At 38.5% G+C, this 18,878-nt stretch overlaps 1 protein-coding gene across 16 annotated transcripts in view; it reads right to left on the bottom strand.

Moving 5' to 3' along the window:
• Positions 1 to 18,613, bottom strand: part of Eip74EF (Ecdysone-induced protein E74) — a 399,127-nt gene extending 380,514 nt beyond the window's left edge. Inside the window, exons 1-3 of one of the 16 annotated variants that reach the window (XM_067791371.1) lie at positions 18,022 to 18,613; positions 17,485 to 17,674; positions 15,750 to 15,997 (exon numbers count right to left, since the gene is read on the bottom strand). The gene's annotated coding sequence lies outside the window, so the exon portion shown is untranslated. The remainder of the gene's footprint in view (positions 1 to 15,749; positions 15,998 to 17,484; positions 17,675 to 18,021) is intronic. The other 15 variants (XM_067791373.1, XM_067791379.1, XM_067791372.1 and 12 more) reach the window with 15 other exon arrangements.
• Between the last annotated feature and the right edge of the window lie 265 nt (positions 18,614 to 18,878).

Raw genomic sequence — 18,878 nt, 5'->3', positions numbered from 1 at the left:
TGAAAATCATCTGTCGGGTACTGCTAATTTATTTATATATGCAATACCACTAACAGTATTCCTGCCAAGATTCCAAGGGCTGTTGATTTCGCCTTGTAGAACTTTTTCATTTTCTTCTACTTATATGGTAGGTGTCACACCCATTTTACAAAGTTTTTTCCAAAGTTATATTTTGCGTCAATAAACCAATCCAGTTACAATGTTTCATCCCTTTTTTCGTATTTGGTATAGAATTATGGCATTTTTTTCATTTTTCGTAATTTTCGATATCGATAAAGTGGGCGTCGTTATGGTCGGATTTCGGCCATTTTTTATACCAAGATAAAGTGAGTTCAGATAAGTACGTGGGCTAAGTTTAGTAAAGATATATCGGTTTTTGCTCAAGTTATTGTGTTAACGGCTGAGCGGAAGGACAGAAGGTGGACTGTGTATAAAAACTGGGCGTGGCTTCCACCGATTTCGCCCATTTTCACAGAGAACAGTTACCGTCATAGAGTCTATGCCGTGAGAAGGATTGGTAAATTTTTGTTCGACTTATGACATTAAAAGTATTCTAGACAAACTAAATGAAAATGGGCGGAGCCACGCCCATTTTGAAATTTTCTTTTATTTTTGTATTTTGTTGCATCATATCATTACTTGAGTTGAATTTTGACATAATTTACTTATATACAGTAAAGATATTAAATTTTTTGTTAAAATTTGAATTAAAAAATTTTTTTTTTAAAAAGTGGGCGTGTTCTTCATCCAATTTTGCTAATTTTTATTTAGCACATATATAGTAATAGTAGTAACGTTCCTGCCAAATTTCATCATGATATCTTCAACGACTGCCAAATTACAGCTTGCAAAACTTTTAAATTACCTTCTTGTAAAAGTGGGCGGTGCCACGCCCATTGTCCAAAATCTTACTAATTTTCTATTCTGCGTCATAACGTTAACCCATCTACCAAGTTTCATCGCTTTAACCGCCTTTGGCAATGAATTATCGCATTTTTTCGGTTTTTCGAAATTTTCGATATCGAAAAAGTGGGCGTGGTTATAGTCCGATATCGTCATTTTAAACAGCGATCTGAGATGTGTGCCCAGGAATCTACACACCAAATTTCATCAATATACCTCAAAATTTACTCAAGTTATCGTGTTAACGGACAGACGGACGGACGGACGGACATGGCTCAATCAAATTTTTTTTCGATACTGATGATTTTGATATATGGAAGTCTATATCTATCTCGATTCCTTTATACCTGTACAACCAACCGTTATGCAATCAAAGTTAATATACTCTGTGAGCTCTGCTCAACTGAGTATAATAATGGGCGAAATCCGACTACGCCTACTTTTTCGATATCGAAAATTTCGAAAAATGAAAAAAAAAAATTCCATAATTCTATACCAAATACGAAAAAGGATGAAACATGGGGATTGGATTGGTTTTTTGACGCAAAATATAACTTTAGTAAAAACTTTGTAAAATGGGTGTGAAACCTACCATATTAAGTAGAAGAAAATGAAAAAGTTCTGCAGAGTGAAATCAAAATCCCTTGGAATCATGGCAGGAATACTGTTCGTGGTATTACATATATAAATAAACTAGCGGTACCCGACATATGATGTTCTGAGTCACCCCTGGTCCACCTTTATCTTGACATCTCGAAAAGGCGTCCACCTATAGAACTAAGGCCCACTCCCTTTTGAAATACCCTTTAATACCCTTCATTTGACACCCATGTCATACAAACAGGGAGCGTGTCATTATTCTGTATTACAAAATTACTTTGAGAAGGCACTAGCGGCTAAGACTATCGGCCTGAAAATTCTAACAATGCTTATTCTAATTCTAGAGGATTTCTTACTAAATTATAAATAATCAATAGAATAGCTTAGTACATGTAGTATGAACGCAGTGTCTGTGATTCAGCAAACCAAGCAGTGAATAAGGCTTCTCTAAAGCACTTCGCACAGCCACCGAGAGAAAAATGGTTACCGGCAACCACGGAAGAACGACTGGTACGATGAAGAATGAAAGAATAGACGCTGCCTACAGGGCTACGCTAAAAGCGTGCGCAATAAAAAGAGTGTGTGAATGCAACCGCGTGTTGAAAAGGGAAGAAATACGTATTTTCAAGGGGAAAAAAGCAGAGGCAGAAAGGCGTGAGTGCAAGGAGTTTGAGCTGCTAACCACCGGGAATAACGCACCAAAATTTTACCAAAAAATTCGGTGACAGACGGAAGGTATAAGTCCGGGGCGAACTCTTATAAGAACGAAAACGGTGACCTTGTAACCGATGTCCGGAGAGTACTTAGATTGAGGATGAAACACTTTTCTGCTCACCTAAATATAGACAGCAATGTACCGCACAGAGAACACACACTTGAAGATGATGGAATTAATGTCGCGGCGAGGAGTTGGTAAAGCTCATACATCAGCATCTTTGCAAAATATGGTCGGACGAGTGCATGCCCGATGTTTGGAATCTAAGTGTTCCCTGCCCAGTCCACAAGAAAGGGGATCCTGCAAACTTCGCCAACTGTCGCGGAATCAGCCTTCTTTATATCGCATATAAGGTCATTGTGTAATAAGTGTATTGTGTGAAAGATTTAAGCCCATCGTGAATCGACTGATTGGCCCTTAACAGTGCGGCTTCAGACCTGGTAAATCTACCAGATTTTCACATTGTGCCAAATCTTGGAAAAAACCCACGAAAAAAGAATTGAGAAACATTACCTATTCATCGATTTTAAAGCAGCCTTCGACAGCATGGACAGGAGCTTTCTATATGCCGCTATGTCTGAATTTAGTTTCCCCGCAAAACGTATACGGTTGTGCAAAATGACGTTGAGCAACACCATTAGCTTAGCCATTCGAAATTAAACGAGATTTCATCGTGCGGTTTCTTTAATTAGCTGCAGAACTTAACCGCTCTGGAATAATACTCTATGTTGTTGTTGTTGTTGTAGCAGTGCATCGCCCCATCCAATGGGGGCGAACGGTCATCAATATCCTCAAAAAAAACCTTGTAGTTTCAACAGGGGTGGACCATAGTGAGAGTGGAGCTAGAGGCGTTGGTTCCTTATTGTAATTGAAGAGATGGTTGGTGTCACGTGGGGACATATTGCAAACAGGACATACATTTTGTATGTCGGGGTTGATTCTGGATAGGTAAGTGTGAGACCTGCTACAGTACCCAGATCGAAGTTGAGTTGAGTGACGCGCGTTTCCCTAGGGAGAGTGCGTTCCTCTTCTGCGAGTTTTGGGTACTTTTCTTTAAGAACTGGGTAATTCCTAGCACGGAGGTCCGACACCTGTTTGTGGATATCACTGAGGACCTGTTTGTGCTTTTTTGCTTCATAGGGCTGTGTTTTCAGGTGCCGTATTTCCTCATAATGCTTACGGAGATGCACTTCTTAAGCCCCTGGGAGGTGTGGCCTCTTCAATCAGATGTCTGTTGGGATGCCCAGGTTCATGTTTCTAGGTATTCAAGGAGTGCAAATGAAAATATCTAGCATCAATACTGCGGACCATTTTTTTCTCAACGGAATATCATAGAGGGTAAAGTTTTGCGTATGTGGTTTTCCTTGCGTGCAAAAATGTGCTCCAGAATAATTTTTTTTGCACGGTTTTTGCAACAATTTTAAAAATAGAAATTTATTTCACAGAAATAAAACATGTGCTCTTAAAGAGTTTTTAATTACAAGCAAATTGGTGTTTGAATTATCAAAATCGGTGGGGCCTATCGGCTGCTATTCAACTTTAAAAGAAAAAGGACAAAGAAAATTCAAATGACGATAATTAACAATAGAATTTTTTTGGAAAAATGGAAGACGAGCATTTGCTTGTATTATAGATAGCTATCAAATAATACATTTGTTACTCAAAAATAAATTATGACGTTTTTCGGTGATCACGTTCAGAAATTTTCACTCTGTGTCTTTAAACATAACTTCTATTTACATTGTTATTAATACATTGTTTTGTTAAAATTATATAAGTATGAAATGTACACACCCAGTAATGATAAAAGTACCAAATAACAAGTAAGGAGGGCTAAGTAGGCTGTAACCGAACATTACATACTCAGCTGAGAGCTTTGGAGACAAAATAAAGGCAAATCACCATGTAGGAAAATGAACCTAGGGTAACCCTGGAATGTGTTTGTATGATATGGGTATCAAATGCAAAGTATTAAAGAGTATTTTAAAAGGGAGTGGGCCATAGTTCTATAGGTCGACGCCTTTTCGAGATAACGCCATAAAGGTGACCCGGGGTGACTCTATAATGTGTTTGTACGATATGGGCATCAAATTAAAGGCATTAATGAGGGTTTTAAAACGTTTGCCCTTAGTTGTATATGTGAAGGCGTTTTCGAGATATCGACCAAAATGTGGACCAGGGTGACCCAGGACATCATCTGTCGGGTACCGCTAATTTAATTATATATGTAATACCACGAACGGTATTCCTGCCAAGATTCCAAGGGCTTTTGATTTCGCCCTGCAGAACTTTCTCATTTTCTTCTACTTAATATGGTAGGTGTCACACCCATTTTACAAATTTTTTTAAGGTATATATTTTGCCTCAATAAACCAACCCAGTAACCATGTTTCATCCCTTTTTTCATATTTGGTATACAATTATGGCATTTTTTTTCATTTTTCGTAATTTTCGATATCGAAAAAGTGGGCGTGGTATAGTCTGATTTCGGCCATTTTTTTCCAAGATAAAGTGAGTTCAGATAAGTACGTGAACTAAGTTTAGTAAAGATATATCGATTTTTGCTCAAGTTATCGTGTTAACGGCCGAGCGGAAGGACAGACGTTCGACTGTGTATAAAAACTGGGTGTGGCTTCAACCGATTTCGCACATTTTCACAGAAAACAGTTACCATCATAGAATCTATGCCCCTACCAAATTTCACAAGGATTGGTAAATTTTTGTTCGATTTATGGCATTAAAAGTATTCTAGACAAATTAAATGAAAAAGGGCGGAGCCACGCCCATTTTGAAATTTTGTTTTATTTTTGTATTTTGTTGCACCATATCATTACTGGAGTTGAATATTGACGTAATTTACTTATATACAGTAAAGATATTCAATTATTTCTTAAAATTTGATTTTAAAAAGATTTTTTTAAAAAGTGGGCTTGTTTTTCATCCGATTTTGATAATTTTTATTTGGCGCATATATAGTTATAGTAGTAACTTTCCTGCCAAATTTCATCGTGATATTTTCAACGACTGCCAAATTACAGCTTGCAAAACTTTCAAATTACCTTCTTTTAAAAATGGGCGGTGCCACGCCCATTGTCGCAAATTTTACTAATTTTCTATACTGCGTCATAAGGTCAACCCACCTACCAAGTTTCATCGCTTTATCCGTCTTTGATAATGAATTATCGCATTTTTTCGGTTTTTCGAAATTTTCGATATCGAAAAAGTGGACGTGGTTATAGTTCGATATCGTTCATTTTAAATAGCGATCTGAGATGAGTGACCAGGAACCAAATTTCATCAAGATGTCTCAAAATTTTGTCAAGTTATCGTGTTAACGGACAAACGGACGGGCGGACGGACATGGCTCACTCAAATTTTTTTCGATACTGATGATTTTGATATATGGAATTCTATATCTATCTCGGTTCCTTTATACCTGTACAACCAACCGTTATCCAATCAAAATTAATATACTCTGTGTGCAAAACACGCTGAGTATAAAAAATAAAAAGTATTTAAAAACAGAATACATACATACTTTCGAAAATACTTTGAGATCGAAAGCTTAAATTTTGGTATTATTACGCGCTGTATGCAAATCAAAGGCAAACATTCAAGAAAAATTTTGCATTTCACGATGCATGGCAATTTATACATGAATTATGTTATAAAAATAAAACAAAATTTATGAAACTTTTTGATACCATTTCCCCTAACCCTCCACAACCAAGCTCACGATCCGCCACTGCTTCCAGTGAGTAACCTTAAGTTAGCCGGCCAATTGCTTTGTCTTTACCCCAAGTGCTGCCGGCAAGGGATTTGAGAATTTTATTACGGCTATGGAATTTAGGTACAAATTCGCCAATATGTAGATCGTGATCGAACGTCACACCCAATATTTTTGCGTTTAAGACAGTCGGTAGCGTAATGTCGTGGATGTTCAATATGGTCAAAATTTGCCGTGTCCATGTTGTAAATAAGGTCGCTGATGATTTGGTCGATGACTATGTCAGGTTTCGCGAGGCCAAAAAATTGGAGAGACCAGGGAGACACACATAAAAGCGTGCAATCTCTGGCGTATGCTGCTATAATCGGCCTGAACACCCGCGCCGTAAGTTCTAACTAATCCAAACTAGAAAAAGAAGCACACAAGATGGTTTTCATGGTGAATGAGGACAAAACGAAGTACCTGCTGTTATCGAGCAAAGATTCAATGCATTTACGCCCTGGTAACCATGCTACAGTTGGCAGCCATAATTTCGAAGAGGTCGAATACGTAGTTTATTTGGGAACATAAACACAAACAACAACATCAGCTCTGATATCCAGCGAATAACCACTCTTGCCAATAAACTCTACTTTTGACTAGGTAGGCAATTGGAAAGTAAAGTCCACTCTCGGCAAACGAAAATCATTTTTTACAAGTCACTTATCGTACCCGTCCTGCTATATAGTGCAGAAGCATGGACATGACAACATCAAATGAAACTCTGGGAGTGTCCGAGAGAAAATTACTTCGAAAAATTTACGGGCCTCTACGCTTTCGCGATGGCGAGTACCGAAGAAGAATTAATGTACGAGATTTACGGAGACATCAACATGCGAATGAAAGATGACGCTCCGGCTAAGTATGTTTAATGCTAGTGCTAATGTATGTTTAAAAATCCCATCGACATATTAAAATTTCTAATGGAAAAAATCAATGCCTTTCGAAAATATCGGCGAAGAGTTTCGAGTATGATAATGTGCATGTATTAAAATACTGTACTAAAATCTGCTTTAATTGAACAAATTTTGAGTTTCGCTTGATAAAATTATCAAATAATTGAGTTGTTGCATACATACTCGGAATTTCTCTGAAAATTGGGATTTAAGATATACATATGTGCCTTAAACTTTCAAAGCCCTTTAACTGCTTAGCTGTTACAATATATAAAAAAGGTTATATATACTTAGTATCTTTCCAATTTGTATATTTATAACATCTGTTTTTCACATTTTTTGCCAAAAACGGCTATCTAATATGGAGATACATACATAGATGTGCCCGTTTTATCTAGCAATGGGGGTAAGTCAATTGTGTGTGTTCCATAGCCTACGTAGAAGGTAGGAAAGGTGCATTTCAATGAAATTCGTAGCGTGCTCGCCTGTCTTAAAGAAGGTTCTGGGTTCGAGGCCAGGGAAAAGCACTACCGAAGTCATAAGAAAAAAGTGTTTTTTTAATTAAAAACAATTTTTCTAAGCGGGGTCGGCCCAGCAATTTATATAAAAAATTAAAAGAAGCACGACACTTATTGGAAGAGAAGCCTGTCCAAATCGCCGGTTTTTGCTTTTATTTGTTATTTGATTACAATTTTAAAATTTGAGTAATGGTAATCGTGCTTTGCTCGATACACCACTACAAGTTGTTTTAGTTTTGTTCGCAATTGACTTTCTTCTTAAGCTGCGTAGTCGTAAAACTATCAAGAATCAAAATTTATATTTAAAACTGTTGTAATCACATTCGAAAACGTCTGTTTTTGAACGTTACAATATCCTTTAACTCCGCTTTCTATATATGTTTTAAATTTTTAATAAGCTTTCTTTTAGGCTTGAGTTATTTATACATACAAATTCAGGAATCGTCACAGAAAATTATAAAAATTATGTGTACCAAAGTAATACATTTTTATGGGGATTGCAATTAACTTTATGCCGACACTATACACACCAGTATTTTTTTTTTTTTTTTGTTGCGATTCAGCATTAAAATATTTCGTTTGCATTTTAAAATGGGTTACAATTTTACAATAAAGCTAAATGAATCTAAAAAAAAACCGTGCTGTACTTTCGTTATACATTAGATTGGATCGCATTTATAAAATAAGCGATTTTTTCAGTCCACCACCCCCTCTTCGGACTGTAACACCTAGGTCCAAAATATCACATATGAATTTTGGTGTTGATCGGAGACGATTAAAGGGTGCCACACAGGTGTAAAGCGATTTTATTAAGGAGGCTCGAAAACTCTTAATTATATTTTTATGTCGAATGTCCGAAATCGATAGTGCTATACTGCCGTCCTAAAAAAGAATTTGGGTATCTACTTTCTTGCTGAAACTGACTTAATGAACTTGTTTGTAACTTTCCAACGTATGCTGTTTCTTGTTTTGTTTTTTTTTTTTTTTTTGTTGAAAATAAGAATATTAGACTAATTTGGATGTGATTTTTCTATTTAAGAAAAAATTTCGAACTCCTTTTACGCAAACTTTAGGTTTTTGTAAATTACTAAAACAAATTCAGATATCCACATTCTGGAAGGAATAGGCGGAAAGCGATTTAAATTCCCTTGGCGAGCCTTGTTGGGCGGCCATAACCGTTTAAACGGTTAAGAGCTTCTCAGCGAAAACTTATCTGCTTTGCAGATACCGTTCGTAGTCGGCGTAAAATATGTAGGTCCCAACCCGTCAATTTCTAGAAAAAATTGAAACGAGCACGACGTGAATTGGAAGAGAAGCTCGGCCTAAAATCTCTTCGGAGGTAATCGCGCCTTGCATTAATTTTTTATATTTTCATACGAGTCAAAATATTTGCAGACTTAATGAAATATCAACTAATTTTTATTAATTTGGAGCTTTGTTTGTTCAGCTAGTCAAACTGTTCGGCTGGCAAATCAATTTACCCAAACACACTGAATACCTACTTTCCGTTTTTCTATCTTTTTGATATCATTTAGCCAACTTTTTTGGTTTTAGCCTATTGGTTTGGCCGACCAGTGGTTAATGTATCAAAAATCTGAAAAAAGGTCAACTGTAGACTTCAGCATATGTACCCACCCAATAATAAAAATAAATTTTGTTGGCGGGTTAGCACCTTACAACACGAATTTGACAAATATGTTACTCATACGCAACATGGGCCAAATATCTTCCTTTATATGTATATAGATATGTATATGAGTCGATACAAATCAAAACTGCCTAAGTCCGCATATGACATTTTTTAAGATTTTTATTGAATTAAACAAATATGCCAAGTCATATTGATTAGACTAAAAAATGTATTCAAGTTTGGCGCTCTGCTATGGTATTCTGTGACTTAATTTAGGAATTTTTTAGAGCTGCTTTTTCAAAACTGTTTAAGTTCAGATCAATTTTCTTTCAAAACCAACTAAGTCCATGCGTTTTATTTCAAACGCGCTTAAGTCCAACGTTAAAACTGCTTTATTTCAAAAATGGCTTAACATTTAATTGTTTTTTCTCCGCTAAATGGTTTTAATATTAATCAAGTAAACATTTATACAATTTCGCAATATAAATTATACTACGCAGAAAGAAAGAACCGTCATTTTCCAAAATTAGTTTATGATGGACTTAGGCAGGTTTGATATGTATAATGTGGAAAATGTAATAATGTAATAATGTGGAAAAATAAAACGGGTGTATAACACAATCCCTAATCACAAAATCCCGAAATACAACATTCCGAAACATATAGTCCCGATATGACCAAATCTTGCAGCTCATAATCCATACTATTTTAGACACCTTTGCACAACAACACTTACCCAATCCAACCCCGATTACGCGATCCGCAGCATTCCTGCGCAGAATACCTTTCTGCACAGGCGTAATGTGTGGTAACGAAGTTTTAGTAAATTTGTATGTATTGTATGCTGTCGGTATTTGGAGTTTGTCGGGATTTTGTTAGTCGGGATATTGTCTTGTCGGGATTTCGTTATGTTTAGGTTGTATTATGTCTGGATTATGTCTTGTTGGAATTTTTGAAAATTGTCGGGATTATGAATTGCGGGTTTTCTGAAAGTCGGATATATGGGGCGCACCCAAATAAAACAAGATATACATCAAGTTGATCTTATCAAGAAAATAAAAAACTGCATGCTCAACATTTTACAAAATCAAGCCCCCCCCCCCCCCCCCCCTCCCCTTTTTATGGTTGAGACCATATATTGACCTATAACTATATTTCCGTTTAGATACACTTGCGGAACGGCACATTTTTTTGTTTAGCTCAGATTTAATTTCAACAAGTAAGGAAGGCTAAGTTCGGGTGTAACCGAACATTACATACTCATCTGAGAGCTTTGGAGACAAAATAAGGGGAAATCACCATGTAGGAAAATGAACCTAGGGTAACCCTGGAATGTGTTTGTATGACATGGGTATCAAATGGAAGGCATTAAAGAGTATTTTAAAAGGGAGTGGGTCATAGTTCTATAGGTGGACGCCTGTTCAAGATATCTTCATAAAGGTGGACCAGGGGTGGCTCTAGAATGCGTTTGTGCGATATTGGTATCAAATGAAAGGTGTTAATGATTATTTAAAAGGGAGTTCGCCTTAGTTCTATAGGTAAACGCCTTTTCGAGGTAATGCCATAAAGGTGGACCAGGGGTGACTCTGTAATGTGTTTGTACGATATGGGAATCAAATGAAAGGTGTTAATAAGTATTTTAAGAGGGAGTGGGCCTTAGTTCTATAGGTGGACGCCTTTTCGAGATATCGCCATAAAGGTGGACCAGGGGTGATTCTAGAATGCGTTTGTGCGATATTGGTATCAAATGAAAGTTGTTAATGATTATTTAAAACGGAGTGCGCCTTAGTTCTATAGGTAAACGCCTTTTCGAGGTAATGCCATAAAGGTGGACCAGGGGTGACTCTGTAATGTGTTTGTACGATATGGGTATCAAATTAAAGCTACTAATGAGGGCTTCCCAAGGCAGTCGGTTCTATGTACCGGAGCGACTCGGGATTTTTCCCGACCAAGGACTGTCATTTCAGTGTAACCCCATTTAATTTGTTGCGTACCTGCCACAAATTGTCATACTCCCAGCAGCTCCTTGCAGCGGGACTGCTCATATTATCTGGCCCCGGGAAGGTATCGAACCCAATCCGGGTCCGTCTCCTGCCCCGGTCCTGAGAAATGGTTTACTGCGTCTGCCGGAAAAGAATCTTTTTAGGACGGTCATACTTTTGTCAGTGTGTCTCGTGTAACGGATGGTTGCATCGGACAGGTTGTTTTAGGCAAGAACGTAACTTCTATAAATCTTTTGTGGCTCCTTGCTGTTCACGCCCAAGGGCGTCCCGTAGTCTACGCATAAGTGCCGCCCCCTCCCACTACCTTCCAGCAGCCTCGATGCTCAGCAAGCATCAACAAGTACCCGCTGCTGCTCGCGCCCCACGGCGCCACCCACTCATACGGCTGCTCCCACTCACACCTACAATCTCCGTAGTAGACTCGGTAGCAATGCCGAGCATCACCCCCTGCCACCGTCATCTCTCCCCCTCTTTTCCGGCAGCAATCGTGTAGGTCAGGCAAACAGACCCTTAGTCCCTACCTCCTTTTGCACCGTTTGTCAGCACAGAATATATATGTTTGCGACATCCGCCCAATGAAGCTCCTGCCTTGGACGGTGCCACTTTGCTATATATTCTGGTCTCCGCGACGGCAACCCCCCGACGGGTTTCATTGCGCCATGTTGCCAGGCCACATACCCAAATACCCCGCGTACCCCAATGCGTACAGCAGTTGCGTCCTAGCCTGTCAAAACCCAGGCGTAGTCACCCCTCACTTACTCCTGAGTAAGATCACGGAGACAGTCGATTTCATGAAGCGGCACAACATCCGCAGTGCTGCGATTCAAGAGACTAAACTCACAGCAAGATCTGCTCTGCAGACCTGTTCTGGGTATAATGTCCACAGAAAAGATCGCGAGAGCGGAAATGAAGACGGCCTCGCGTTTATCATACACCACTCTTTGCAATATCATATATTTGATCCCGTCATCGGCCGCTCGGACAATGTCTTAGAGCGTCAAGGCTTATCTGTCCGGTCAGGCGATGCAAACCTAGAAATCATCAACATCTACATCCTCCTGCCACCTGCTGCCCCAGTGGATACCGCCCTAATATCAGCGCCTTACTCACTGGCAGTAATCGCTTTATCTTAGGCGATTTCAATGCCCATCACGATCTATGACATTCAAACTTTCAAGCCGACAGCAGGGGTGAGATATTGGCGAATCATATAGAAGAAACGACGTTCTGCACAATAAACGGAGACGCCCCACTCGTATGGAAGGAAGCTGTCATAGTTCGCCAGATATATCAATCGAGAGCGCAGGACTCGTAAACTGCGTCAACTGGCAGCCGATGGTAATATTGGCATCCGACCACCTGCCTATACTTATTTCGCTCGAGCGTACCGCCGACTTCATCGTCACAGAAAAACGCACTTTCATAAACTTTAAAAAAGAAAAGTGGGACCTCTATAAATCCTTTACAGACAACCGCTTTGCTGTCCTCCCTATCCCGACTGATGCTCGCCAAGGGGAGCGTAAATCCGCCTCGGCTCGCTTCATTCCCGCCGGTAGAATTCCCGAAATTCGGTCTCACTGTCCGGCGGAGGCCGCAAATTTAGCGAGAGAACGTGACCTTATAAGGCAGCTCGATCCCGGCGACCCCCAAATAAGGGATATAGACCAACGCATCAGATAGCTTGGCGATGAACACAAGCGGGCGAAATGGGAGGAGTAACTGCTCTGCCGGTGTAGGTAAACGTTGGTCCACCATAAAATCCCTATCGAATCCTTCTAAGCACAATGACAAAATTTCCATCGCCTTTGGCGATAAAGTGCTGTCGGATGCAAAAAATGCGCGAGCGCTTTCTGCTGACAATATATAATGCGTTCGCCGATGACTGCCCAGGCCCACAGATGGATGAACTTTGCAACAGAATAAACGGCTACCTCCACGATCTCTCCAGTTTTTTCGCCTCGCGTAAACTGGCATTATTACCAACTAAATCCTCCGCGACTTTATTTACAACATGGACGTCCCAAATATCAACCATTTTTGAACATCCACGTCGATGGCCCTACGCTACCGACGGTCCTACACCCCAAAATCTAGGGTGTGACCATTGATCAGGAGCTACATTTTGGTGAACATGCAGCTGCAATTGTACCGAAAGTCCAGGGCCGTAATAAAATCCTCAAATCTCTTGCTGGCAGTACTTGGGAAAAGACGAAGGAACGCTCATTACCGCTTATAAAGCAATTGGCCAGCCGGTTGCATGCTACGCGTCCCCTATGTGGTCGCCAAGCCTTAAAACTACTCACTGAAAGAACCGCCACGGGCTGTCTCCTTATTTCCCCAGAACACCACCTACATAATGAGGCGAGAATACTCTAACTGCTAACCAAACAGTTCCTGTTGAATACCCAGAAACCTGGGCATCCCAACAGACATCTGATTGATGAGCCAACACCGCCCAGGGGCTTAAGGAGTCATCTCCGTAAGCATTACGAGGAAATAAGGCACCTGAGGACTCAGCCGTATGAAGCCAAAAAACACAAGCAGGTCCTCAGCGAACTCCATAAGCAGGCGCCGGACCTTTATGCAAGGAATTGTCCGGTGAATCCAGTACTCAAAGAACAGTAGCCAAAACTTGCGGAAGAGGAACGCATACTCCCCACGGAAACGCGAATCACTCTAGCTCAACTTCGATCTGGATACTGTAACAGGTTACATTCTTACCTATGCAGAATCAGCCCCGACATACAAAATGTATGCCCCGCTTACAATGTGTCCCCACATGACACCAACCATCTCTTTAATTGTAATGTGGAACCAACGCCACTAACACCCATCTCATTATGGTCCATCCCTGTTGAAACTGCAAGTTTCCTTGAACTCCCGTTAGAGGACATTGATGACAATCTGTGATCGGTCGCACCTGCTGGATGGGGCGAAGCACTGCTACAACAACAACAACAACAACAGGGTTTTAAAACGGAGTGGCCCTTAGTTGTATATGTGAAGGGGTTTTCGAGATATCGACCAAAATGTGGACCAGGGTGACCCAGAAAATCACCTGTCGGGTACCGCTAATTTATTTATATATGCAATACCACGAACAGTATTCCTGCCAAGATTCCAAGGGCTTTTGATTTCTCCCTGCAGAACTTTCTCATTTTCTTCTACTTAATATGGTAGGTGTCACACCCATTTTACAAAGTTTTTTCTAAAGAATTGGTATTCTAGACAAATTAAATGAAAAAGTGCGGAGCCACGCCCATTTTGAAATTTTCTTTTATTTTTGTATTTTGTTGCACCATATCATTACTGGAGTTGAATTTTGACATAATTTGACTTTTAAAAAGTGGGCATGTTCGTCATCCGATTTTCCTAATTTTTATTTAGCACACATACAGGAATAGGAGTAACGTTCCTACCAAATTTTATCATGATATCTTCAACGACTACCAAATTACAGTGGGCGGTGCCACGCACATTGCCCAAAGTTTTACTAATTTTCTATTCTGCGTCATATGGTCAACCCACCTACCAAGTTTCATCACTTTATCCGTCTTTGGTAATGAATAATCGCACTTTTTCGGTTTTTCGAAATTTTCGATATCGAAAAAGTGGGCGTGGTTATAGTCCGATTTCTTTCGTTTGAAATAGAGATCTGAGATGAGTACCCAGGAACCTACATACCAAATTTCATCAATACATCTCAAAATTTACTCAAGTTATCGTGTTTGCGGACGGACGGACGGAGATGGCTAAATAAATTTCTTTTTTCGCCCAGATCATTTTGATATATATAAGTCTATATCTCTCTCGATTAGTTTATGCCGTTACGGATTACCGTTATGGGAACAAAATTAACATACTCTGTGAGCTCTACTCAGCTGAGTATAAAAATTTGTGACAAATGTATGAGTTTAACCCCTCATGACTGGTTAACTCTGAGTTGAAAAGTTAACTTGCCATTCTGCAAGTGATTCTTAGTCTACAAACAAAGTATCTATGTCAGTGGAAAGGAAATACTTATTCGCTTTAAGCGGTGTACAAATTTGTTATTTATCTTATGAAATGTCAGAGAAATTTTACAAGTGCACGGAAATTTAAAATTGTTGCATCATTTTCCATCTTCAATAACGGGTTTCTTGACTATTTTGTTTACCACTATATACAGCAGTATTTACAAAGGGCTTCGATTGAACCAAATCTATTGAAATTCGAAGGTTTAGGGGAGTGTTATTGAGCCGGATATATGTAGATCCGGTATGTTCCGGAAACAAGCACCATTACCCTATAAGATCATCTCGGGAAGGATTTAACATTACCCCATTGAACCTTCTAATTGGGTTGGAGAAGCTATACCTAATGGTTTTTTTCTTTTCTCACGTTGCACTCCTAAGACCTATCTTTTGAACTAGATTACCTAGCATCTGTCAAATGGCTAAATTGCTCTTGCATCCCCTTCAAAGCATGGCGCTACCCTTTGAATCATTTGGGTATTTTATTCGCCTCTTACGACCTGCCGCGTGTATATTCTAAGCGACCTAAGCCGCTGGGTGTTTTACTTAATACGTATATCATCATATGACTTAATATACATATAATACCCATTTGTTTGAATGTTTCGAAACATCTGTTGGACAGGGCCTTCGTCAATCGAGGAAGCGTGTGGTTTTATAAATTTTGTGATTTTAGACAATGCATAACTTAATTTACGTACTTACCTTTTGAAAAAGTAAAAGTCTATTCCATTACTAAGTTCATTATTTAGCACAGCCTGATAATGTTTATATGCCATCAAATAGCAAATATAACGGCGAAGTTTCAAGCATGATCAGCCTTTAACTTATTTACATATGTACATATATATCTATTGCATATTTCTGTTTGTTGTCGATATAGAATGGATTCGGAATTAGTGCACTGATTCCATGGTGATTCCACCATGACTGATTCAAAAAACTATATGAAACTATTATATTATATTTTAACGCCGCGCATTTGTATATTTGTCAATTGACGAATTGATGTAAAAAAGTAACACCAATAACAACCATTTGACAACAACTCAACAGCCGAGCGGTACAAACGCAAACTCAAAGGCAGCGGTCACAGAAGCGTTGAAAACAAATTCAATTTAAAGTACATTTTGTTGCATCTGTATCGAGGTTCAGCGTGACAAATACATCGGCAGCAACAACAACAATAGCCTGTTGTAATAAGCGAAACGATAAAAACGGCAATGACAGTAGAAATTGGATGACGCTGGGAGGAGTGCAGTAAGGAGACGTTGGAGGTCGTACTCTTTCTACTCTCACTCACGCGGCAACATTAAAAAAAATAGCTGCACACTCTGTCGTTGACCCCGTGCGTTGCGATGCGATGTGATGTGATGTATTGATATCGCAGGCAGTATTAGGTTTATTGCCCTTGGCGGAGATGATATTCGTACAAACAGAATTCATTCACATTGCTCATATATGTATGTATGTGGGTATACAACTCACATTGAAGTAATATAAAAAAATACAAACTCATATACATAAACGAAAAGAGTTGGTGCTAGATTTTTAATGTTGTGGTTTTTAAGTTTCACAAAGTAACAATTTTCCTTAGAATTGGTGTGATGAGAAATACTTGTCAAAGTTTCATTGCCATGCATAGTATTTATTGATTTTGCAAATATCGGAAATTGTTGATTCATGTACGGAAAAATTATAATAAATAGATGTTTAACATTTTGTTGACTGCTTTTCGTTAAATACTTAATAAAATAAAAACAAATGCTCGTTCAAATATGAACTGCATGCATACATACGTATAAAACAATATGTATGTATGTATATACATATGTGTATAAGTACGACCATTCGTATTTATATGTATGTATATTATAAAAAGCTCAAATAGAGGTAAATGGCAAATGCATTTTACGCTTCCTCTTGCAATGACCATGGCATTCACACAAAACCTCAGCGACTAATACGGTGATGTAGTGGAGACGCCGACATACTCGAGGCACCGTTCAGGGACTCACGCTGATAGTTGGTGCGCGCAGCAAGCGTGTGAGCGAACGGCTGTAGCTCAATCGGCGTCGATGACCAAGTACCAACAAAAACAAGATGAATTTGCATTATTCGAACATTACTTATAAAGTAAAATTGATGTGTTACGCGATTACAAAAGTTGTTGTAGTTGTTGTTAGTATGCATTGTTGGAGTTGATACCGATTACGCGAAATGATGTTAATGATTACAATGATAATAATGAAGTTGATCGTACAGCCAAACGGCCGACTAACTGGTCGATTGAAGTCTTTCAACGATGCTCACTCGCTGCAGCAATTGGTGTTGTAGCGTTTGCCGCTGGCGTTTTGTTCGTGGAGAGCGTTTTGCTCGCTGCTGGCTGGATGGTGGGTGTCAGTGACACCTTCAAGTATGAAAAAAAATATATATATACCTATATTGCAAAAAGTTTGAATTGAATAATTGTGGTTTTCGATTTATTACTTTTGTTTTATAGCGATTTACAAGGCTTTTAAAACAATTTTTTTAAGGTTTCAAAACATTCTTTTTTAATTTAGTGTTTTTGATAATATTTAATAATTAATTTGGAAGCAATTTTCAAGTCTAAGCTTTTCATTTTTACACTACAAAAAAGTGATAATGCATTAAAAATCACATCATAATTGTTTTTAAAATGAACAACCTTAGGTCAAAAAAATTTAGGAATTTTTTATTTTTAAAACTTTAATGTAATCTTTTTTTCGCTCTATTGGTATTTAGCGTATGTATGTACTTAGCAACGGTTGCACTCAGAGAATTGGACAGGTACATTTGAATGTTCCATTCCCTTGATTCACTTTTGCTTTTTCATGATTATGTATTAATTATAATTGCTGCGTGCACTTTTTTCACTTATACATACATACATGCATACACGCACATATGTTGTACACATGTACATACATATGTATGTATATTTATTTGCATCTACTTGAGTATACCAGCGTATTAATTTCTGGACCTTGATTTTTGTAATTTTTGTAATTTTTTCCTTTTTTAATTGAATTGAATTATGTCACAGGAAGGCACATTACGCATAAATGATATGCATTTGTTTATTTTTTTTTATTGTTTCATTATTTTAGCACCATACAAAGTAACCAATCTTAACCCGTCATAATATATGCGTTATGTATGTTGTACATATGTAAATATTTGAACACAATTGAACTAAAAATTTGCAATCCAATTCATGTGCCAACTTAAAAGTCACATAAAACGTCAAATTAAACCAATGAATGGACGGGCGGGCTGCCGACTGCAAATATATTTGGTGCCACAGCCAAGTTACGTTTGTAATATCACGCGTAGTACCGTAATTGTAATTAAAATGAAAAGCCAAACCGAAAATAAAAACGAAAGCAAAAAGAATAAAAAAAGCGAGTTCACTGTGTTTGTTTGGCACAGCTAATGCACGAATTTTAAATAAACATATTAACTCGCAATTATTCGTCCGTTAATATCTTGCGCGCTCAATTGAGTTATGTTGATCGACGTTTCGTTGCAAATAACCGTTTATTACCGTAGTCATACAAAGACTAAAGTCTGCTAAATGCCGATACAGTAGGCATGGTCCGTACATGCGCTTGGCAAAACGAATGAGCAACAACGACAATAACATGACAATGCACACAAAACAGCGAGACGTTAACATAATGAGAGCGCAGGTGGCTCCATTTAAGCAATGTTGCAGTTTTCAGTTTTTCTTTTTTAGCAAAACTTTAGCATTTCCTATCAGTGGAGCACATTTGTATTTATTTCTCAGAGCATTTTAGTGCTCTTTAGACG

Source organism: Eurosta solidaginis, chromosome 5, assembly GCF_040869045.1.
Source record: "Eurosta solidaginis isolate ZX-2024a chromosome 5, ASM4086904v1, whole genome shotgun sequence".
Classification (NCBI taxonomy): domain Eukaryota; kingdom Metazoa; phylum Arthropoda; class Insecta; order Diptera; family Tephritidae; genus Eurosta; species Eurosta solidaginis.
Note: the sequence above shows the minus strand (reverse complement) of the source record. Positions and strands in the feature narration are given on the sequence as shown.